The following is a 14,294-nucleotide window of genomic DNA, read 5'->3' as shown; positions in this document are numbered from 1 at the left end:
CTCACCCTCCCCTCCCCCTCCCATGTTGCAGTACCATGACACCTCACAGAGAACACCCAACGCTCTGTTTCTTCCTAGAGCATGTAGGAGACTCTGGGGTATTTTTTGTTTATTTGTTTTGGTTTGGTTTGGGTTGGTTTGGTTTTAATGAAAAAATTAAAAAGCAATGGCTCATCTTTCCTAGGCTACTCAGTGTTTAACTCATTAATTTCGGTGTACTCTGCTGAGGTTGATTTCTGCCAGCTGAAGCAAAAGGAAACGAATGGATAAAGAGGATGAACGAGCGAACCCGTGTCAGTGACCCAGTGGCGGACAAAATTTCACAGGGCGGCCTCAGAAGCAAGATTAAAATACTAGACATAGCAAACAAATGTATTAGGAAATACCCACATCTGGCTGTCAACATTGCCTCCCAAGCTTGTCAGTACATGAAATGCTTTTAGGACCTTCAGGCATCTATGGATTAGAAGAAAATACGTATCTTCTTTGGCATAAGCCCATTAACCATTTAATTAGTAATTAGTCAACCCAAAGGCCAACATATAACTGCTGTTGATTGTATGTTAAGCTCCATATTCTTATTAAAAAGGCAAAGTCAATGGATGTATTCAGGTGAAAATTGGAAGCTTAAATATTTCAGCCACGTGAAATATGAAATCATATTTATATAATAATATTGAGATACTGACTTTTACTTTATTCTAGTCTTACTTCCTTGAGGCAGTGTGGAAATACTCTCTTCTGACGATGCTGAGAGCCCTGCAGTCAGTGGCCTCCACATGCAACCACAGCACAAGACTTAGTGTGTAGAGAGGGAGGACCAGAGAAATCAAACAATTACATCCAGGGTGTGATTCACCTCTGGGATGCCTGTTTCCTCGTGGCGAATGGTCTCACCAGTGATGTCTCTCAAGGAAAGACTTACCACTACCTGTAGGTTTGCATTAACATCACAACTTTAGAGATTGGCAGAGAATGTACAGATGTAATATATAGGCCGAACACATTTGTGGCGAGCAAATTGCTAGTTGGATGTGTGGGCAGAATTATGGTGTCTAAAATACAGCATACCCTCTCATTATCACACTGTTCCTAGTTGAAAGTATATAGGGAAGGGTCCAGACACAAATGAAGAGCTGCCTTGAACAGTGTGATAAGTAACAGAGACAGTAGCTTGGTGCTCTGCCCTGTGGGTGCCTCCCAGGACAGGGATTAGGGAAAATGAATAGTGACGCCATTCCCAGGAACCAGCTCCTGTCTTCCTGCAGTTCCATGTTCGTGTTCCTTCAGCAGGCTGCATGGCAACAGGTCCTGGGGTAGCAATGCTCAGAGTACAGTCTCCTACTACTCTTTGCCCTGTGATTTCACTGGAAGTTTCCCAAAGAGCACAATACCTTTACATGAGTCTAGTGTGCTGTCCAAGAGGCCTCTGTTTCAAGACCCAGTCTTTAGAGGGTAAAAAAGATATATGATTTCTTGTTCTTTTGGAGTATGTGTGAAGTTGCCTTTCCTGTGCAGATTGCATAGGCTGCCAAATTTACAAGCTGGCTATCACGTAAAGTTTGAAAAATTTTTTTCTCTGGTTGACAGGCTGTCTTAGGGTTTTCCTGCTGTGAACAGACACCATGACTGAGGCAACTCTTAATGAGGGCAACATTTAGTTAGGGCTGGCTTACAGGTGGAGGTTCAGTCCATTATCATCAAGACGGGAGCATGGCAGCATCCAGGCAGGCATGGTGCAGGAGGAGCTGAGAGTTCTATGTCTTATCTGAAGGCTGCTAGAAAAAGACTGGCTTCCAGAAAGCTAGGACAAAGGTCTTAAAGCCTACACCCACAGTGATACACTTCCTCCAACAAGGCCAAACCTCCAAATAGTGTCACTCCCTGCATAATCAAACTACCACCCGTAGAAAAGTGTTTTTCCAAGTCTAAACTTCAAAGGATAGTGCCCTTGTGTTTGCCATATATAATTATAGTTACAATTGAGGGTCTATCTACCATGGTAAGTATCTCTCCACTTATGAAATGATTCTGTATGTGTGACCCAGGCACAATGGCATGAGCCTGTATTCTGTGTTATGGGGTAGAGGTAGAAATGTTGGAAGTTCATGGTTATCCTTACCTTCATTGCAAATTTGAGGTCAGCACAGATTTTGTGAAAATAGAAGAAAAAAATAATACAGGGAGGGAGAGAGTTTGCAGGCTTCTGTAAGAACAGCTATGGCTAAATATTTACTTAACTCCAGCTATGAATAATAGGCTATCTAATTTAATTTATTTCTCATGACCATATTTGTTTGCATGTCACATTGTACTCAATTAGGATAAAAGAATTATGATTTTTTAATGGCCTTTTCAAATTTACCATGGTCTTACAGGGTTTTTTGTTCTATGAGGGTTTTTTTTGTTGTTGTTGTTGTTTCTTTGTTTCTTTGTTTGTTGCTGCTCTTGACTTTCCATATTTAAAGAGGTCAATAGAAAATTATGTGATCCTCAAAAAATTTTTTTTATTTTTTAAAAGATCTGAAAAGTCTAGTAACTTCTTCTACTTAAGGATTTATACACCTTATTGTGTGTGCTGGGTATGTTATGTGTATTTTCATGAGGTTATACATGTATGTGTGTAGGTGCTTATACACATACATTTATATATGTGTAGGCTATAGGCCAGCATTGAGTGTCTTTCTTTGCTCAATCTCTATGCTCTTTTGTGAGGACACTTGAAGCCCATACATTTGGCTAAAATGTTTGGTCAATGAGCTTGCAGGATCTGCCTGTCTCTGGTCCCAGGACTAAGGTTACAGGCATACGCTGCTGTGCGTGACTTTTTATATGCATTCTGAACTCATCCTGTGAGTAAGTACTTATTGTGCAAATATGGGGATCTTGTCTTTGAGGTGTATGCCTGTAAATGAAATTATACTCACCAGGCCATCTTGTGTAAGTATTTAATCCATTTCTACTTCATATCTATTGCTTATCTGCACTTTCATCATGTGGCTACTGGATACCTACCATGATCTTAGCCCTGTACTGAATGCAGATGATTCACCAGTGACAAAAGAAATATGGAAACTAAATCACATACCTCACATGTGTCACTGGCCACATAGGTGAAGAAGCCTAAGAAAGTGATGGTTGATTGGGGTAGAGCTTAAAAATGCAGATCTTTAAATAGTAAACAAGTTATAAGGTGCACTAAAGTAACATGTCTCCAGGAGACAACCAGAGTCAATTTTTACACACACACACACAAATATAATAAAAACCAATATATTACAATATAGTCTACTAAAGTGGGCAATATGGTATAATTCAATGGGTAGAAATGTTTTTCATATGTGCCTATGTTGGATGAAATATGTTGGATGAAATGGCTCACAAACCAGGTTAAAGGCAATGAGTGGAAACCGATTCACGATCTAAAAAGGATGTGGACAGGCACAAGCATTAGAAGTCATAGGAGGTGCTTCCTTTAACTCCAAGTTCAACCTAAACCCCATGGCCATGTCTCTCTGCTAGAACCAAAACTGCTTGCTTAAGTCACTCTGTATCTCTGTTTTGAAGAGCAAGGAAGAGAACCGAAGGCAAGAAGAAATGCAACATCACCTGCAGGATACCAGCTGGGAAGTAGATGAGAAACCATACACAATGAACTAAAGGAACGGAAGAGCTCACCCTGCGCTGGACGTCAGCCAGGCGTTGCTGTTATCGTTTGGATGGGAAATGTAGCCTGCAGGCTCACATGCTTGAACACTTGGTCTCTAGCTAGTGCTGCTGGTTCTAGAGGCTATGGGACCTTAGGAAGTTAGAGCTTACATGGAGGAACTGGGTAATATGGGTGGGGCTTAGGGCTATAGCACATCGGAAGTTAGGGTCTACAAAGGAACTGGGTAATAGGGGTGGGGCTTAAGGCTACAGCCGACCTAGCTTTAGGTCAATTTGCTTCCGACTGTCAAAACAATGTCACTAGTTGCCTCACATCCCAGCCTCCAAAGAATCGACTGCCATGTCTGCCACAACATCATGGTTTGTATCCCCTTAAACCATGAACCCAAATAAACTGTCTCGCCCTTAAGCCTTTTCTTGCTAGGTATTTGGTCACAGCAGATGAAGTCTTGCAGATTGGTAATTGGGTGAAGGAGAACTTAGTACAGAATGGGTCCGTCATAAATATCTGTTAACTGCAAACCTGGACAACAAATGAAACGTTCTTATTTACTTATTCCATAGATACATATTGATCACCTTCTTCATATCAACTACGCTTCTGGATGCTGAAGATAAGGTAGCAAGCATCTCTGACCTCGTAAGGCTTACAGCCTGGTAAAAGGCAGTAGGTAACTTGCCCTGCATGTGACTCCTTTCTGTTTTGGTTCTTTAATTACACTTTGCAGAGAATCTCCCACCAATAGGTGGCATCTGGACGCTAGAAAAAAATGCAACTTGGGTATCTTGACCCAGAAACATTTCCTCATTTTAGTAGAACCAAACCAAGATATTCTATAGCAAGTAGCTCAGGACAGCAGAATTTCATGTCCGTATGGGAAGCACCCACTCCTCTTGGGAAAGAACTAAAGCGACAAGATAAATGTCATTATATCTGCTGCTTATGCAAATATCTACCTTACTCACAGTGACCTTCCTAACAGTTCGCTTTCTACAGAGAGGCCAACAAAGAATGACCTCATGTTTGAAATTAAAACTCCACACAAGCTGTCTGAGTGTGCACTTATGGGGGAAGCCATGCTGTTGAAGAGACTCTCTCTCATTAGCCCAGGAAACAAGCACATGGTTCTGAACAACAGCCTTGAGATACTATGTGAACAGCTCACAACCTTCTGGATATATAACAGAACAAACAAACAAACAAACACCCCTTATTTCTGAAGTTATCTGTATCCCCTTCAAGATTAAAGAAAAAGAATGGTTTTACAGGAAGCTATAGCTGTGGGTATTTAGAGATGACAGAGATGACTAAGGGAGAAGATGCAGCAGTTCATATGAGTCTAAATTAGGTTAGTAAATCAGAGCGACTCCTCCAGTGTTTTTTTTTAACTAGGTAACCATAAAGATATAATTTTATTCACTGTAACGTTTTACAGAGAACAACAAAATAGCGATGCTTAGCCAATCGACCTGGTACTTAACAGAATTCCTCTCCTGCCTGGGGAAGGCTGTTGATTTATTGAGAAATCATTGAATAAATCTCGGAGTAGGTTTTAAACAACAACTTTCCAGACACGGTGTTGCTGTCAGCTCGTTTTACAGCCTGCACATAAACCAAGTGTGTGACCATGCTGCTGAAGTTGAAATCATTTCCGGCTGCTAACAGGAGCTGTTCTAGTTGGCTCTCGGTTTCCAAGGGGCTTACATGCAGCTCAGGGCTTTACATTTCGTATTTTGTTAGTACATTGCTGAATGTAAGACTCAGTTTACAGACGTGCAAAGCATTCAGAGTTGGGGATATAATTCTCAGACAGAAAAGGCAACTGAGAGGTTTAGATACCCTAGATACAACTTTTCTATACTAATGGGAGTATTCTTGGCCTCTCTAACAAAGACGACTGCGTAACTTAGTCCGAAATAGAAATGGGTCAGGATCTTGACATACCTGAACTTCTTGCAGTCTGATCAAAGATATGCCTCTGACTTTTCAGTTGAGTTGTCTGTCTGTCCCTGCCTACATCAGTAAGTCCAGCTCTTTCCTTGAAGGAAATGCCTTCTCTACCACTGGGCCTCCACCTCCAGTCCCCAGAGCTCAGCTCTGTCTCCAGACACCAGTGAAGCTGGCCAGGAAAGTAGTAGTTATGTGAGACCTCAGGAAAGGAGCCACTGTAGTCTGGTTCCTTTCGTGTGTCGCTTGTCCCTGAACCTTAGCCCACCCCTGGCCTACCAGAGAAAACATTGAAGGCAGACTGCTTTGACTGGATCACACATGAGTTTGCAGTTCTCAAGTGGTGTTATATCCTGGTAATTAAGAGTCCATGCGCTAGCTAGGAGTGGTAGCATATGCCCACTACTTAAGATACCGAGGATAATGAGTTCAAGGCCAGCTAATGCTACAAATTAAAACTGTCTCAAAGCAACAACAACAACAACACCCAAAGGAAACAACATTGGCAAGAAAACACAGCAAAAGTATCAATACTCAAGTATTTTGAGAAAAGTCGGGAAAAAAAATGTCCCTCTTTATCTGCTGAAAAAGGTTGTGACTACCAATGCATGTTAGTTATAAGCAATCAAATGATGTGTGTGTGAGAGAGAATGTATGTGGAGTGTGCATGTATGTAGGTATAATATTTATGTGTGTTAGTGTGTGTGATGTGCATGTTCTGTGTATATATTGTGTATGTATGTGTGTTTATGTATATTGTGTGCATGGTGTGTGTGCACTCTGTCTTTTCAGGTCCTTTTATCAGCAATTAGAAGGTTGACTCTAGTTTCCGGCAATAGAGGTGCAGCCAGGCCTATGGGCGATATCAACACTGTTTCTGAGTTTCGGTTTGCTTTGTTCAGAGTCAAGGATTCACTGTGTAAGATACAAGTCCATTATTTCCAGCTTTCAGTTAGGTTTCCAATACAAATCCATAGGGCTGTCATGTTTGGGTGTTCAGGTTGGTCCCCAAAGAGCATCACATCAGCTTATTCTACACAAATGTCTTCATTACTGTGTGACAGCATCAACATTTCTACTATAATTATTGGCTTTAAAGTTAGGCTATCTATTTATGGTTTCCTGATAGTTGTAGAGTCCTGCATTAGAAAGATGAATACAATGTGGCAATGTTAGAGTAGAAAAATGAATACAATGTAGCAATGTTATGATCCCTGAGGAGAATCAAGTCCTTTGGCTCACACATGTGTACATACTATGTCTAATGGTTGGCGCTGATTATCAATTTGACAGGATTAAACAGGATTATAATCACATAGAAGACCAACACACTATATTTAAAATATACACTGCCTCTACTTAAGAAGTTATTTTGTCAGGTGATCTACCCTTTGGCTATCTATATAAAATTTGAACCTCTATTTAATATTAGTCCATGTTTAAACCTAATGTTTTATGTTCTAGATTATTGCATCTGGCATTTCTTTATATTACCTGATAATATTGGTGAGGTCTTGATCTGGATGCACAGCTATTTCACTCCACTATAAGCCCCTTGCAGGGCTGGAGAGATGGCTCTGTTGTTACAAGTACTTACTGCTTTTGCAAAGGACATGAACTTAGTTCTCAGCATACATGTTGGGCAGCTCACAATTGCCTGTAACTCCAGCTGCAGGTGTCCAATGCCTCCGCATGACCTGCATGCGCATGACGTGCACAAAAGCAGACATATTATACATGCATGTTACAAGTGCTATGCAATAATCAATATCCACATGCAATCAATAACCTTTAAAGTTCTACAAGTACTGTAAGATATAGACATGGGAAATATATGTTAAATGATAGCTGCAAACGATTTTACACAAACTTAATTTCCCATACAATTTAGCAAATTATTTCCTAGACATATTTGAAGTGAAGTAATAAAATAAAAAGATATATATATATGTGGTCACTGTCAGACAATAGGAAGCATTATAATTTTAAAAATGTATGGCTAATCTACTGAAACCATTGAGTGAAATTGTAGAAAAAAAATGAATGGCTTGTTTATTAACTTCCTTTCTTGTTGCCATGACAAGTTAGGGAGATTTATTTTGGCTCCTGGTTTCAGTACATCACAATGTAGATGGTGAGGCGGGGCTGGTGGAAGGATGATGTAGCAGAAGCTTCGTGTATCATGGAGGGTCAGAAGCAGATACAGTAGGAACAGATGCATGGTGAGACTGTAACTCTGAGGCCTCCTGCCAGTGACACACCTCTATCAACCTGGCACCTCAACCCCCCCCCCCCCCAACAGCAGCAGACCAGATACTGAATTGTGATAGCCAAGGGACATTTCAGATTCAAGCCATAATACACTTCCCTTAACCTCCACAGGCTCATGGCCACCTCATAATTCAACATGCATCAGTCCAAATTCAAGAGTCCTCATGGTCCTGACAATTCTAATGCTGTACAAAGGTCCTGAGTTTCTTCTAAGACTTAAAGCACATTTTTAACTGTGAGCACCTGTAAGATCAGAAAACAAGTCACATAAAAGGCACGGTACTCAGGGACAAAGAGTGGAGCAGAGACTGAAGGAAAGGCCATCCAGAGACTGCCTCACCTGGGGATCCATCCCACATGCAGACACAAAACACAGACACTATTGCTGATGCCAAGAAGTGCTTGCTGACAAGAGCCTGACAAAGCTTTCTCCTGAGAGTCTCTGCCATATCCTGACCAATACAGATGTGGGTGCTCGCAGCCAACTATTGGACTGAGCACAGGGACCCCAATGGAGGAGTTAGGGGAAGGACTGAAGGAGCTGAAGGGGCCTTATCTGGCATTAGTGGGAGGGGAGGCCCTTGGTCCTGTGAAGGCTTGATGCCCCAGTACAGAGAAATGCTAGGGTGGTAAGGTGGGAGTGGGTAGTTGGTGGAGGTAGGGACCCTCATAGGAGTAGGGTAAGGGGGGATGGGTGTCGTAGATGGGCCTGATGCTGTTTGTATGTTGATGCTAATTCCACTCTCCTGAGAGGGGCTGTGACAAGGAGTGAGTCATACCCAGGTGACAGCTTGTGAACCAATCCCCTAATGAATAAAGGAGCCTGTCAATCACTGGGCAAGTAGGCAGGACTTCCAGGTTGGATAGGGGAAGAGAGAATGATGGAAATGGAGGTGGAAGGAAAGTGGAGCAGAGCACGTGGCCTGGAGAAACTGCAAGTTACAAGGGATCGAGTAGATGGGGAGAAGAGTAGTGTAGTGGTAGAGCTGCCCAGTCTAGGCGGGCAGCTTGTATACATATCAACTGAGTTGTATTGTCTTTGCCCAGGCTTATTTGGGTTGGAGATTAACTGCAGCAGATGGGATAGGGGGTTTTCAGAGGGGAAAGGGGATAACATTTAGAATGTAAATAAATTAAATATCCAATTTTATTTTTTAAAAAAGGGCACAGTGCACACGCCCATTTCATGGGAGATAGATTGGGTCATATCAATGAAAGGTCCAACCAAAGCAATCCCCAAATCCAACCAGACAAAACCAGCCTGTAGCCCCATGTCTGGAACCCAGGACATTACCTTGGCTGCAGCAGGCTTCTAGGTTTTGTCGTCTTTAGCACACATGAGGTCTCCCTCATGCAGACTTCTCACCTGTACGGCAGATGCCTCGTATTCCTGGTGTCTTCGTGTCTCCACTGCAGTTTAGGTATGCATGCTGGCCTCTCTGGGCATTCTGGCAGGGAGTCTGGCCTTGTCACACACTGCCAGGTCTCATAGGCTCCCGCCAGCCCCTGAACCTCTATGCAAATCTTCAGAAGAATGTCATCCTTGTATTCTGCATGCTGGCAAAGTCAGCGACGTGGATGAAAACAAATTTGAGACCTATCCAAGCCCCGTTAGAACAGGTTTCAGCAGCCTGCTCAGCTGAAGAGAAGAAATATCTCTGGAAACAGAAAGACAGCCCCATGACACTATGTTTCAGACCCAGTGTTTGAAAAGTATATCTCTGAAATTCGTTTTCATGGGGGGCCTTTGACAGGGAAGTAGGGAGTGGGGTAGAGGGTTGGGATAGGGAGTGTGTACCTTCCCACTGCTGAGGGCAAGGCACTCAGTTACACTCTACTGCTGCTCATCTCTGATAATTACAGTTACACTATCCCCAACTTTAATTCGTTCACGCTTTATACCTTGCCAAACCAAAGGATTTTGTTTTATATTTTACTCTCTATTTCTGCTTCATTTGCAAGATAATCCTGGCCAATTGTGGCTCCCTCCCTGTCTTGAAGTCTCCTTTGTCAAAATAATTAGACTATTTCTTTTGAATTCAAGCATGCTCAGATTTTCAGGGCAAAATGTAGCCAGTTGCTACATTTTACAGTTGTAGCCAGTTTCATTGCTAAGAACTTACTATCCACATTTCCATCTGTGTTCTGGCCTTCCAAGTTCCACCAGATTGGCTCATTAGGCTCTTTTACAACATTCTTGGGCTCCTCTAGTCTTCAGCTTCAAATTCTTCCACAGTCCTTCCAGAAATCAGTTCTGAAGACCTAAGAGCTACAGGGTCAGGTTTATCACAGAAGGATCCTCACCTCTTGGTACCATTGTTCAGAATCAGTCACTCTTGTCTTCACACTAAGTACCTGATACCATCAACTTGAGAGAGGAGAAATGTGTCTGGACTGTGGTTTGTGTATGGCATCATTTCAAGGATGGCATTGTATGGAGGCTCTGTCGTACTGGACTCTCTGGCTGTTGTGTCTCTCCAGACCGGGAAACAGAAAGCAGGACCACAGAAGAGCAGACCACAACTCACAAAGCCCTGTTGGCTCGTCTTCACCAACAAGGACATAAGACCTTCTCAAACAGAACCACCAGCTGTGGACCAGGTGTTCAAATAAATCAACATATGGAGGGTGTTCTAGGTTCAAACCACAATGGAAAGTCAATAAAGAGCAGCTCTGTAGACCCTGGTAAACACAAAATGCAACCACAGTCAGACTATGTGTGAAACTTGGGTGAACCTGATGTCACCTTATGTGAAAACAAAGAACCTCCCCGAACTCTGAAAGATTTGATATAAAAATCCCTGTCTGCTGAGCCAGGATAAAATTTTTGTTGTGCCAAAAACTGCACTAATGAGGAGTTTGCACAAAGTTACTGCACATAAAGGCACAAAAAGCCCTAAAAGTGATGAAAAGCTTGTTATAGCTAGATCTGCTTGTTGTTATCTACAGTGATTCTGAACTTGTTAAGCATCAATTACTTGGGCTTCTAAAATTCAAGCCAAGACAGAAATTGAACACACATTGGTAGTGATTATAGCTTACCACTGAACACAAGCAAAGCAAAATGTGCTCATTAAGATTATTGTTAATAAATTGAAATAATGTCACAGCTATGGTAGCCCATGAGGCAATGAAGACACCATACACTATGATAAGCATTGGAATGTGGTTTTCAAACCTAAGATGTATGATTCAGGTTTTGGTAAGGAGATAAAGGTCAACTGTACAGAAAGTCACTCAGGAAACTGTGTGCCTGACAACAGGAACTGTATGCATTTAGCAGAAAGACACAGTCAGATGAGATGGCATAATAGAAAAATTTTGTGCAAAATATAAATACTGACAAAATTTAATATTGCAGCAGCATATCCTATTTGGGGGAGGTTAATAATAGAATAAATCTAAGCCAAAAAGTTAGGATCCAAATATAATCATATGTTCAAAATACCCTTGAGAAAATAACTCTAAAGCACTCTAGATTTTGGGTTTTATATTCTTTGAGCTTGGTTATAAACAGCAACTCCAACAAAACTCTTCTTGTCACTGAGTTTGGAACGTTATCCAAGGACTTTATGATCACTTCACCCCTTGGTTTCAGCGAAATATTGAACTGTTGTGAAAACACATTTACGAAATGCAAATTGGAAATTATTGCAGAATCCACCGTGAGAAAGGTCACCACCGTTACATTGGTAAATCACGATGAGAAGCAATGTGTGCCTGTCACAGAAACTTGAGTAATATCAATAGAGATGCAAATTACAGAGGCCAACAGCAAATGTATTTCCAGACCATTTTATTGGAGGATGTGCATTCCAAGGTCTAATTTGGCACCATGTCGTAAGGGGAATGATAGAAATCCCAAATTCAGTATGATGTTCTAGGGAGCCATCAACAGGACTAAAGCAGTTATAAGGGATATTGTTTGCCAAGACTCCATTGTGAATGGCAAAGCACCCCGAGTGTCTCTGCATGGTCGTCAATTACTTAAACTTAAAAGCTACAAAAATAAAGTAAGCAATAGACCTCTTCCTAACACTTCTAAGTTCGTTATGGTTCCACAGTTCACATTAAATTTCAAATTTACCTTGCTTTCATTTTCAATAAATAAGTATATGAACATAAATATTTTATAGTCCTTTTAGCATCCTTGCTATCATTTAATTTGAAGGATTGTGGTGAGACTTGATCAAGGAAAAAATGAAGGCTCCGCCACAGTGACTGCTATGCTGACGTCTCTGTCTGAGAGGACAGAGAAGATCCGATTTAACATAGAGGTCTTCTGTAGGAAGAGGCCATGAATTTAAGATTGACTATTTACTTATTAAGAAAAGAAAATGTAAAGACCAGAGTGGAGAGGAAAGGCATGACATCACAGTTGAAACTGACTGGTCGCCTGCTCGTGACCTTGACGTGTGAGACCCAGGCAGGTGACTATTTTGAAGATTCCCGAGGCCAAGTTTTGAAACCCAGATCTCTGCCATTTAAACAACAGTGCTAGACAGAGACTGTAAAATTTAGTGTTTCCATGCAAAATTGCACAAGTGAGAACTGAAGCTATCATAAAAGTTGGGTTTCCTATAAATACATAATATTTAGCAGTGTCTTGCTTATTATAATTCTAAGTTCCTAATTATTGGAATTATAGTTTTATTAATTTGTATTTAATTTGTTTCAATTTTCCCTCTCCCAGCAGATATCATCAGCAAAATAATAATAATAATAAAATAAAATAATCAAGTGGGTGTTCTACATTAGAGAGAGAAAGAAGATCTTAAGAAGCTATCAGGATTTTTGACATCACATGGCCCGTCTTTGACCTCTCAGGCAACACACAATTGTACATTTCCCTAAATATTAGCTCTCAATTCACCGAGGTAAATTATTTACATTTACTTGTCCATATAGTAATGAAGAGTGAAGCTCTAAAGCCCTTTATAGCAATCCCACTCAATGAGTCCAGATAGGATTTTCAAACTCCTAGTTGGAAGACACTAATAGTTCATAAAAGGATTATATCAGCAAAATAGTGGAACATTAGGTCCCAGCCTTGAATCCTCTGAAACATATCTATGTGTGTGTGTATAAGTATATATATGTATACACACATGCATTTATATATAAACATATAAACAAAACTATATATAAACATGCATATATAGACATATATGGATATATATATATATATATATATATATATATATATATATGTATCATGAGAATTTTGTTCTCATATTTTTTCATATATATGCCCCTTTACAGACCCTTGCAAAACATCTGGCTACTCTGCTGAAGGCCTTTGTCTTTCCAAGACAGACTGCAGATTAGCGAATGTATTGCCTAGATAATGTAAGGTTCTATAAAGAATTGGGAAAACATGGCACCATGGAAGTAGCAAAGTTCTCACAATTGACTTCAAAGATTGTCAGTCTACGTCATGACTGAAAGCCCAGAGGAGTCCATGAGCTACAAGGAGATGGAGAAAACCAATGGGGAAGATTGTGATGAACAAACTGACCAAGCTCAACCAAGAGAAAAAGGCCGTTAAACATGTCAAATGATAAAAAACATCTCCAAGTTCTGGAGCCACAGAAAAAGAGAAAAGCAACCAGATCCACCCAAGGGGACAGAAGGAAAAGGTAAGAACACAGAAAGCTGTGGGACTTATGGGACAGCGCCAATGAGCCAGGACATATGCTACAGAATTTCACAAAAGGAATGAAAGAGAGATATGAAAGAAACAAAACGCTTAAAGAGGCCTAAAGAATTCCTAAATCTGAAAAGGAAGATAGACGGCTTTATGATGCGTGATGGGATTCCAAAGAGGAAGCATTAAAAAGATGTAAACTGAGATACAATGTGTCAAAGAGGAAGAGAAAGGGAGAGCAGAACTGTCTTTACCCCAGGACTGTGTAGGCAGGAGCTGAGCAGAGGCAGCAATAGAGAAGGTAGTGTGGATGGAGGGGGGAGAGCAGGAGCTCTCTACCCTACATGGACAACTACAGGCAACCGAAGAATACAGAGTGGGAGACAGAATCTTCCACAGGGAAGAGAACACCAATTGGTTACTAAATACCAATAGAGCCAACTCTGAAAGTGTCCATACCCGTAGGATTATACAGACCGAGAAGATTATATTTGGGAGTATCTGTCTGTCTGTCTGTCTATCTATCTGTCTGTCTGTCTGTCTGTCTGTCTGTCTGTCTATCTATCTACCTATCTTTATACATGTAATAATAATTAATGAAAAAAAGAGGGCATGAATTTGAAAAAGCAAGGGGGTGTATGGGAGGGTTTGGAGGCAGGAAAGGGGAAATGATGTAATTATGTTATAATCTCAGAAATGAATGGAACAATTTTTTTAAAGCAAATGAGAAGTAAAGATATTCCCAGACATAGAAACAAC

At 40.9% G+C, this 14,294-nt stretch overlaps 1 long non-coding RNA gene across 9 annotated transcripts in view; it reads right to left on the bottom strand.

Moving 5' to 3' along the window:
* Gm30041 overlaps positions 1–14,294 on the bottom strand; it is a 44,200-nt gene that overhangs the window by 11,203 nt on the left and 18,703 nt on the right. For 4 of the 9 annotated variants that reach the window (XR_872164.2, XR_872159.1, XR_001779669.1 and 1 more), the window contains 3 exons: positions 10,012–10,570; positions 9,255–9,546; positions 7,112–7,314 (listed from right to left, as the gene is read on the bottom strand). This is a non-coding gene — a long non-coding RNA (predicted gene, 30041). Of the gene's footprint in view, positions 1–7,111; positions 7,315–9,182; positions 9,547–10,011; positions 10,571–14,294 lie in introns of all 9 variants that reach the window. The other 5 variants (XR_872162.2, XR_003948979.1, XR_872163.2 and 2 more) reach the window with 4 other exon arrangements.

Source organism: Mus musculus, chromosome 10 (genome assembly GCF_000001635.26).
Source record: "Mus musculus strain C57BL/6J chromosome 10, GRCm38.p6 C57BL/6J".
NCBI lineage: Eukaryota > Metazoa > Chordata > Mammalia > Rodentia > Muridae > Mus > Mus musculus.
This window is presented reverse-complemented; position numbering and strand designations above follow the sequence as displayed.